The 10212-nt window shown below is 39.3% G+C and overlaps 1 long non-coding RNA gene across 1 annotated transcript in view; it reads right to left on the reverse strand.

Annotated features, from left to right (window-relative positions):
- Positions 1–8481, reverse strand: part of LOC112643759 (uncharacterized) — a 30628-nt gene extending 22147 nt beyond the window's left edge. The window contains exon 1 of the long non-coding RNA XR_003125874.3: positions 8142–8481. This is a non-coding gene — a long non-coding RNA (uncharacterized LOC112643759). The remainder of the gene's footprint in view (positions 1–8141) is intronic.
- Between the last annotated feature and the right edge of the window lie 1731 nt (positions 8482–10212).

Genomic DNA, 10212 nt, shown 5'->3' on the forward strand with positions numbered 1-10212 from the left:
TGAGGAATGAAGACTGAAGAGGACGGGCACAACAGAGAAAAAGGGGTGATAATATTCAAATAAAAGTGAGTGGAAATAATAGCACCAGGAAGTCTCAGAATGTGAGCCATAGTATTTTTGAACATTCAACAACAATAACAGAGGACAGAATTTTGTGGGGAAAAAAAAACTATTTGGATGTACTTCTAAAATTTCAGGAAAACTAAAATCCATTAATCTGAGCATTGGAAAAGCATAAAATCAAATTCCATACAAAGTTACTATGAAAACAAAAGGAAAAAAAAAAACAGGATAATATCCCTATATATAATGAAATCATCAAACATGCTCAAACAAAAAGAGAAGGTAGGTGAATTAAAACTGTAAAAATAACTCAAAATTAGCACATATATATAAATTATTAAAACAATAAAAACAAATAAGAATTAGAAAATTCAGAAATGAGTTATAAACTCAAAAAGAGAAATATAGAAAGGAAGATTAAACTAGAAGGACAACAAAAGAGAATGATCACACCAAATAATGCCTTAAATGAAACAGCAGGTGTAAAGAAAGAAAATGTCAAAAATATAACAGAAAGAGTTAACAAAAATTTGAAAGAAATGGCAATTATTAACGATAAGCAAAGACGCTCCAACATACAAACAATAGCATTTTCTGAAGAAAACAAAAATAAATGCTAATGAACACTAAAAACTTTAGTTCATGAAAAATTTCATGGAAAAAAGAAAAGAGATTCAAGAAAAAAATTATCATCAGATATTCCGAAAGATAGGTCTTATGCCGGAAGAATGCTGAATAATATATTTTACACATACAAGGAAAAAAAATGGAACAAAAACTTTATAACAAACAAAACTGATTTTAAGTTAAAAGACACAGATTGTGACTAGCATGCATGAATTCATGTCGTATTGTCATACTGTCCCCAAAAGACCTTCTAAAGGAATTTACCACAGAAAAAAACCTCAGAGAACCAAAATTACTAGAGACACCAGTATAATAGCTGGTACTATTACATGTATAGCTACTTGTAAAACTAAAGCTAAATGGGGTATAAAGGAAGAAAGTCATGATTATATAATCTGAAAATGTAGACTTACTATGACTTTAATGTAATAAGAGGAGACTAGGGATAAGATATGCAAAAAAAAGGGAACTGTTCTTTGGTAATCACAGTAAGAAGTGATGTCATTACTCCTGCTATTCTAAGACAATAATGTGGGTAAGGTGGATAAAGCAAACCAAATAACTACAGAACATTCTACTATTCACTGTGATTATGTTCTTGAGAACCAAAACTCTTACTGTGAAAGGAAAAACGTAGAGATGTAATGGTCAAGAACTGTGACAGGTCTGAGATTTTGCCCTAACTTGAAAGCTAAGAGGAAAGCCATCACAGCTTCACGGATGCTGATGGAATGCACTTTTAACTCACCACCTATTACTTTATTATTTATAGCAAGAAGCATGAGCGTTAGTGTTACATTTTCATTAATTCTCCTTGTTCCCTAAAACCCATAATAGTGACACAGAGGAGCCTAGATCTTTGCACAATGCAGCAAGTCTGCATCACAGTCAAGTAACCTGGAATTTGGGGAAACTGAATCTTTTACAAACTGGTCTGTAAGCAAACCAGCTTAACATCAGGTGATCATTTTTAGTGATTTAGTCAAATACTAGTGTAGGTGTTGTATAGATACAATTCACAGCTACAGTCAATTCACCGTAAGTAAAAGAGCTCACCCTTGATAATGTGGGTCGGCCTCACTCAATTAGTTGAAGGCCTTAAGAGTAAAAACTGGAGAGCAAGAAATATTGCCTCAAGACTGTAACATCAACTCCTGCCTGAGTTTCTAGCCTGCTCTTGGCCTGTTCTAGGGATTTTGAACTTGCCACCCCCAGAATCACATGAGCAAAATTCCTTATTTTTTTCTTAATATATCTATCCTATTCATTCTCCTTCTCTTAAGAACCTTGGCTGATTCACTAGCCTTTATCCTAGTGATAAAGATTTTTTTTTTTTTTATCCTAGACAGTACACAAATCCACCCTTTGTTCAAGAGAGAGACATTATCTTTATCTTTTTTTTTTTTTTATGGTAGTAACAGAGAGAGAGAGAGAGAGAGAGAGGCAGAGACATAGGCAGAGGGAGAAGCAGGCTCCATGCACCGGGAGCCCGACGTGGGATTCGATCCTGGGTCTCCAGGATCGCGCCCTGGGCCAAAGGCAGGCGCTAAACCGCTGCGCCACCCAGGGATCCCACATTATCTTTATCTTTTAAAGCTGCGTGCTATACAAATATCCTTTAGAAGATAGTCAAGAACACATATGGTCAGTATCTCTGCTCTCAACATCTTCAAGAACAAAAGAAATCCATGGAAAATTATCTCCTAATAGTAATAGGGAAGTTAAGCAAAAGTATTATAGTCCTAAACTTTAATTGGAAAGATCTGTATGAATTCACAACATATCATATATATATATTTTTCCCCCCTATTTCTGTCCATGAAAAGGTTAGAAGACTGTGACCAAACTAGTACCAATAGCAAGTCCAGACTCTGTTCTTAAAACTCTATTCCATTAAAGGAAACTGAAGCTTCTTGGATAAGTGGCTCAGCCTTAACTTTGGCCTCCAATATCTTGACATAGCAGAGAACATGGAACATATCAAAGACTACCAGGGTGATTCCAAAAGTACATGGGAACCAATTCAAAAAGACACCTAAATGGGACCGATAATTTGAGCTTTAATAAGAATTACAGTGGATTCATATTCTAGGTAATTGGTTGCCTTTTGAAGTTGACAGGGAGCCAATTCATTATTTTGAAAACTGGATAAATAAAAGGAAAGACAGGACATTACCCTGCTTTTCTTAAAAGAACTGATAGTCGCATTGGATAATCAAGTGATGTGCCACAAGTTACAAAACTAATCACTAGGAGAAGTAGAACTAGGTCCAGTTCCCTTTCTGATGAGTAAATCTGCATCTATATGCTATATTTAAACTTCTGATATGCCCCTGACAGTTTCATTTTTTTCTTAATGGCCTGAGGTAAAATATCTCAAATTCTTTCTATGTTAGAAAATGGCTTTAGTGTCAGGATAGACTAAATTTTGGAATAGTAGTAAATATCCCCCAAACTTCAATGGCTTACCAACAAAGGTGTATTTCTCACTCCTTCTATCAGATTCCCCAAGAGTTCTGTTCATTGTGAACAAACAACTAGAGAAACAACAACCTTGAACAGTGTTAACTAGTTGTACTGGAGGGGAAGAAAGCTTTAACAGTTCTCACACATACAATGCATAATTGAATTCTTTAATATGGAAGTAAACTCATCACTTATATTTTTAAAAAACTAGTTGTACTGGCCCAAATAACCACAAAGAAGCCAAAAATGCAATCGTGTGTGCTCAAAAGGGAGGAAAAATTAACACTATTGGCAAACTGCATTAATGATTCCCAAAATATTTAAATTACCACTTCTACATCTCCCACAATTCTATGTCCAGAAATAGGAAAAAAAGACCAGAGTCATCAATGTAATACATCTCAAACAGGGCAAACCACAATGGTTTGTGAGCAACCATACACGAAAAAATGAAGATCCCACCCCCGTGTACCAGACGAGAGACCCAAACTCTCATGAATTCATATGACATTAAACAAATGAAGATCTGAGGACAATGTCTACTCTCCAGTTAACACCTGTCTACCGTTCTGTTGTGTCTCACTGACAAAATCACACATTATATGCTTTGCCTGGATCCCATCAGCTTTTCTCTGTGTGCTCCTGGTATTAGAAGACCCAGTCCTTGTCAGCAGCATATTTTCCTCTCAGAATGTGCTTAAAGCATACAGTAAGTAAATATGCCCTTCTAAAGAAATACTATAAAGCAGCTTTCTCCATAGAAGCAAAGGAGGTGAGCTTGGTAGGTCAAAGTTATTTCCTACAAGTGGTTAAGAAAGGCCAAGAGGTAGCTGGCTGTTACGTACCTATTTTGGATTCCTAAGGAGAATCCCACTGTCCCTGTAGCCATAACCTACTTTTTTTTTTGTTAGGCCCCCATCTTTGTAATCACACAAAGAACTTGGACACACTGGTAAAGGAACCAAGTTTCACACCAGGACACCAGGATTATGCTGTCCCTCTCTCTCCAGCCTTCTGTGACAATTTCATTCAGCCATTCCCATTTCACTTCCTCTTACACCTCTGTCTGCCAAATAATAATAACCTGATTATGGTGAGGGAATTAACCAGGGCACAAAATAGTATGCATGTAAGATTGTCTATAATCATGCAAAATTAGATATGTGATGGAAGACAAAGGACATTTTTTTTCAAATTTTATTAGGAAACCATTGACATGAGCCACTGTATACACTTAAGGTGTACAGCAGATGGTTTGATTTACATATATTGTGAGGTGGTTACTGCAATAGTTTCAGCTAACATTCATCTTCTCATAGATATAATGAAAAGGGGAAGAAAACAGGTAAAATATTTTCTCCTTATGGTGAAAACTCATAGGATTTACTCTCAACTTTCCTGTATATCATCCAGCAGTGTTAGCTCCAGTAATGTTGCACCTCACATGCCTAGGGTACATTTAGCCTATATCTGGAAGTTTGATACTTCTGACCACCTTCCTCCAGTCCCCACCTCCCTTCGCCCTCTGGCACAAATCTGTGTGATCCCACTGATGTGTGAAAAGGAATTTTTAAAATGAAATGCTTGTCTTTAGATATTTTAAACTTCTTAAATTGAAAATCATTAAAATAATTGAAAAATAATTATGTAATACTAACATGTGTGTTACTTCTCTTAGGAATATTTCCATCTGAACAGATGTTTTCATTTTTCCCCTTTCCTAGAATTGTCAAAACAGCATTATCTTGCTGGTCTCCTCCATTTCCTTCTGGGGATGACACTGTGCTACCATGGGAGGACTCTATTACTGTCTGGAGAAACCCAGAGAGGCACAGCATCAGTGTTTCCTCCAAACATTTTCTCCAACTCCTTCTCCAACCTGCACCTAGAGTATCAGAGGACGCTTTCCTGGGGAGAACTTGCATAGAAACCAGGAGCTTCTATACACGTAAAAGCAATGCCACATACTGAATTCTTTCTCCCTATTCAGAGATTCACAAACAGGCAGAGCTGGGAGAGGTCTTCGAGATCATTTGCAGCACACCCTCTGCCTTTTTGAGGCACTGTAGACACTGTGGGTTGGCTAACTCAACACATAATCACAATCCCTTTCTTCTCCTTGCCTCCACCATGGTGACTGCAACAACTAACTGCTTATGCCTCCCTCGCAGCTGGGCTATTCATGTGATTTTGTCAAATGAGTAAATGTCTTCAGGGAACTTCTGAGATGGCTTCTCCTTTTGCTGATGAAAGGTTCAAAAGCAGAGGGCTGCTTCCCTCCCCTTCTTCCTGCCCTAAATGCAGACTTAAGGCCCGGAGCCACAGCTTACATATTGAGACAATAAGGCCAAGGCCGGAAGAATTGTAGATGTGCTGGCCCTAGTGCTATAAAGCTACTGAAACAGCAGCAGAGGCTACCAATGGTCAGATACCTGGTTACAGGGGAGAGTCACCTCTGTTTGATAAAACTATGACTGCTCCATTTTTCTGTTTCCTGCTGCCGAAGTATTCCTTCAGGAAATTAAATTCCAAACAGGTAAAATGATTTAACTAAAGGCATGCGGCTAAGTTATTTGCAGAGTGAGGGTTGGAATCCAAGAATAGAGACTCCCAACTACACCTTCCCTCCACAACACAGCCCCTCTGGAGACACCATTTTGCTGCAACTGCAAGTGAAAATGGGTTAAGCTGATTCATGAGCCCTCTGCCTACCTCGATTTTTGGTCAGAAAAATTGAAGATGCACTTAAGGAGAAGAAAACATAAGAATGCCTAAGTGCGTATCTGACATAAGCTATACTCCCATAATGGGAAACTAGCAAGGATTATTTTCCTTCTTTCCCTCAAAGCCAATGAGGATATTTATTTTTTTTTCAAAATAATTGACTTAAAAATGGAGGAAGTTTAAAATTTGAGTCTAGTCTAAATTCTCTGCTATTTTCTCAGTACAAGCAAAGTGAGAAAGAAAACAGAGACACTTAAACTCATAAATTCCCTTACTTTATATTGGACAGCCTGGTTTATCAGAATGATTTGATAAGGCTACTAGGGATGTGAGGAAACACAAACCTCGTCAAATTTACTAGAACAGAGTGGACTGCCCAGGGAGGAGAATAGTGGGGGCAGGCGAGAGGCTGACATTTGGGTGGAATCTGGACTTTGATCAATGAGTATATGGTAAAGAAAAAGAGCTACAGGGATCCACAGGAGTAAATAGGAATTAGGGCACTTGAAAGAAGCCTTATAAGGGACTATAAGGGATGTGAAGGGACTCTTGATAATAAAACTGGGAAATATCTGGACAATATGTCTGTAGGCTGAGGCTTATTATAAAAAAGACAGTGAAAAATCCTCCAAGGAGGGAGGGCTGAAGGCTTTTTAACAGCATGGATGCCCACTGCTGTGTTCCATTTTTAAGTTACATCACGCTGTGCTGAGAAATTACCACTTGTATCTCACCTGGATATTTGGGAGATGTATGCTACAAACACATCCTTAAATTGATAGCACTTTAAAGAGTTGGGAACATGATATTAACAAAGTCCTGGAAGACCTCAGCATTTCCAAGAACCACTCATTTCTTAACCTAAGGCTGGAACCAAGTCATGAGAGGATATGAGGAAACACAAACACTTTTGCCCAAATACAAGAGAAGGAGAGAAACTAACGAGAAGGAAGATGGTGGAGAGTGGAAGGGAGGCTGACACCTGGGTGTAATCTGCATGACATTGGCCAATCAGACAACATCTCTGGCCTCACAGTCATCATCTTTAAAATAGAGAGTTATTAATGATTTCTAGGATCCCTTTACGTTCTGCAGCTATATAAATTTACTTTTTGAACAGCCCTGCTGTAAGCACTGTTCAGTAAGGGAAAGTTCCAAAAGCTTAGTAGGAACCATAAAAGCCTGGAGATCAAATTCAGAGACAGGAAGCAGAAATAAGCCAGGTCCAGAGGACTGGGTCGTAGTTCAGAGTCCAGGATCTCAAAGTTCAAAAAAACAAGTGTGAGTAAGGAATCTGCCTAGAAAACTGGCACATGGAAGGATCCCAGCTAGGAAGAGTTAATGTCATAATTGGTTAGGAATCCAAGCCAGGGTCTTGGTGACAGCAGTGGGCACTAGATGGGAAATGAATATTAATTTAAGCATCTCTGAAATATCTCCCCAGCTATTCAATAGCTTCTCAAGGGGAAAGGCTCTGCATCAGCTAAAGCAGAACAAGACCAAGGGAAAGAGGAAAAACACTGCAGGGAAAAATAAATGGCCTGAGTCGGTCTCTCATCTCCAGAAAGGTGCCACTGAAGGAGTCAAATGGCAATGTATTCATATACACACATGCGCATTCCATACCTATAAAAATATCCCTGTGTCTTAAAGGAAAGGCGTGGGCTGTCTTAGCACCTTGAGTTATCAGGAGACGGAAACAGATGTACAGCAAGTTAATGGGTTGGTTTTGCCGCCTGCATTGTCCTCTCTCTCTTTCTGCAGTTGGATTCAAGGGAATATTTAGCATAATATATAGCAACGACTCTCTGTCCTACAGTACAGCAGCAGAAAGGGGATATTTACAATTGAATAGCAGTCAGTATGGGGCCCTATGGAGCAGAACTACTGCAGTCGGTTCATTATTTACAGTTCCAACAACAGAGCTCATTATTCCCCTTGTGGCTTCTCAGCTGTCCTGGCAAGGAAGCAGTCCCGGAAAGGCTTCAACAGGGACCCTCAAATGCTAATGGCTCCCTCTAAGTAACCAGGTTGACCTTACCTATAGACAGGGCAAATAACTTCCAACCTGCCATACTCTCAGGGCCCTCCAAAGATCCTTGAATCAAAAATAACCCCACCGCTACCTGCTACCTGACCCCGATGCCTGAAAATCTTCTGTAGCATTGTGTCCCTTTGAGTTCAGATACTCACTGTTCCCTGTTCAAAAGCAAATATATTTCAAGCCAGTATAATCTATTAATATCTCAGTGAAAACTTACCAGATCCTATATAATTTTAAATCATAAATCTTCTGAGTTGGGCAGGTGCACAACGGTCCTGTAGAACAAGGGTTAGCTAGCAAAGTAAGGCCCACAGGCCAAATCTAACTCGCCATCTGTTTTTATGAAGTCGGACTGGAACACAGCCACACTCTTGTCTACATGTTGTCTATGCCAGAGCTGAACAGCTGCGACAGAGGTTGTTTGGCCCACAATGAATGGCATATTTGCTCTCTGGCCCTTTACAGAAAGTTTGCCAACTTTGATGTAGAACTACCCTTCTGTGGGTAGAGGCTTGGAGAGGGCGGGGGCTTGAGGAAAGCGGAGTCTCAACCCTATCTCTGGACTCCCACCTTTTCCTTCCATGATGTCACATTGTCTCTTAGAGTCATCTATGAAGTCAGAACAAATAGCACGTAAGATGTAGGAAGGCCAGAGGGGCTCTCCTGGGAACAGAGCACACTATCATATGGTTCATGGATTCTGGATTCTGTGAGTCAGTTTGCTTACTGGGTGGGGTTTTGAGCGATTTAGCAGTTGGACACTTTTTGTAGATCATGAGTTTTCACTGCAATCCAGTCAAGGGTTTTGAGACTGGAGAATGATTCTTATATAACAAATTGAAAGGCTGTGCATCAAGGAACCTTGTCTTTAATATCTGATTGTGTTCTCTGATCAGGCCTCATAGAATCAGAAACTCTGCTGGTGTAGAGCGTCTTTTGTGTGTCAGTGTGTGTTTTGTTTGTGAGTATGCATTCTAAGAAGTGAAATTTGTTTTAAAAAATTAAATCTTATGCAGAAGTTCAACAGGTAACACAAATAAAATTAGATATATTTTAGGTTTTTCTTGCATGGATATCCCTAAGCACCTAAACAGAAAAATAGCACCTTATGGGTCACTTTGAGAAAATTCGAACTTATTCTAGTTGTTACCCGAGTCACATCATCCTCAACAATTGGACTTCCAGCCCACATCTGATTGACCCCAGGGAAAATGAACTCATTAATTCATACCCATAGCCACACACAGACATACTATATACATACTATATATACACCCCTCCCCCACATCCTTTTTTATACCAATTTTACTTTTGGAACATTTCTTTAACTTGAACTCAAATATCCCTCCCTATAACTTCTTTAACGTTATTCTTGCTTTCATTTCTCTATGTTTTACAAATCACAACGTGATCCTCGGACAAGCAACGTGGGCATCAGCTTAGAACATGTTAGAACTTCAGAATCTTGAACTCTAGCTCAGGCTTAGAGAATACAAATTTGCATTTTAACAGAGGTCTTAAGAAATTTATGCAATACAGTTGAAGAAACACTGCTAAACCACTGTAGATTTAGTCATATTCTCCAAGGAAAATTATGAACAATGAACTTCAAGTACATTTCAATCAAATAAGGACTAAATTATGCAACTGTGAAAAAAAAAAGAGAAAAAAACCTACACAACTGTGAAAACTGCTATTATTCAGAACAATATTTATTGAGCACCAATTCTATGCTGAACACTACCAGAGAGGTACTGAGCACAGAAAAGGTGTTAATAAAATGTTGTGGGATTCCAAATATTGCTTGACCAGACAGCCTTGGAGATCAGAGCAGGAGCTTATGGATGAATTCTCCAAGCAGATCGCTTGGACCAGCCCGAGGGGAAAGCACACACTAAGGCCCACAGCCATGAAGGATCATGCGAGGTTTGCAGAGCTGAGGTAGATAGGTTCTGACATGGCTCCTGGTGACCCTTGCTCCCTAGTATCCATGCCCCTGTGTAATCCCCTCTGTTGAGCATGGGGTGGACCTAATGACTTTCATCTCATGAATGGAACAAGGCACCTGATAGCATGTGACTTCCATAATCAGGTAAGACACCTGTGTCAATCTTCCACCTTGCTAACACCCTCCTCCAGGCACTTCTACTTAGCCTTTCTTCATTTTCTCACTCTAATGAAGCAAGCTGCCATGATGTGAGATGATCTACAAAGAGGTCCATGCCATGTAGCAAGAAGCTGAGAGAGGCTTCCAGCCAACAGCTCATGAAGAACTGAGGCCTCAGTCC

Source organism: Canis lupus, chromosome 1, assembly GCF_003254725.2.
Source record: "Canis lupus dingo isolate Sandy chromosome 1, ASM325472v2, whole genome shotgun sequence".
In the NCBI taxonomy this organism is placed as follows: Eukaryota; Metazoa; Chordata; class Mammalia; order Carnivora; family Canidae; genus Canis; species Canis lupus.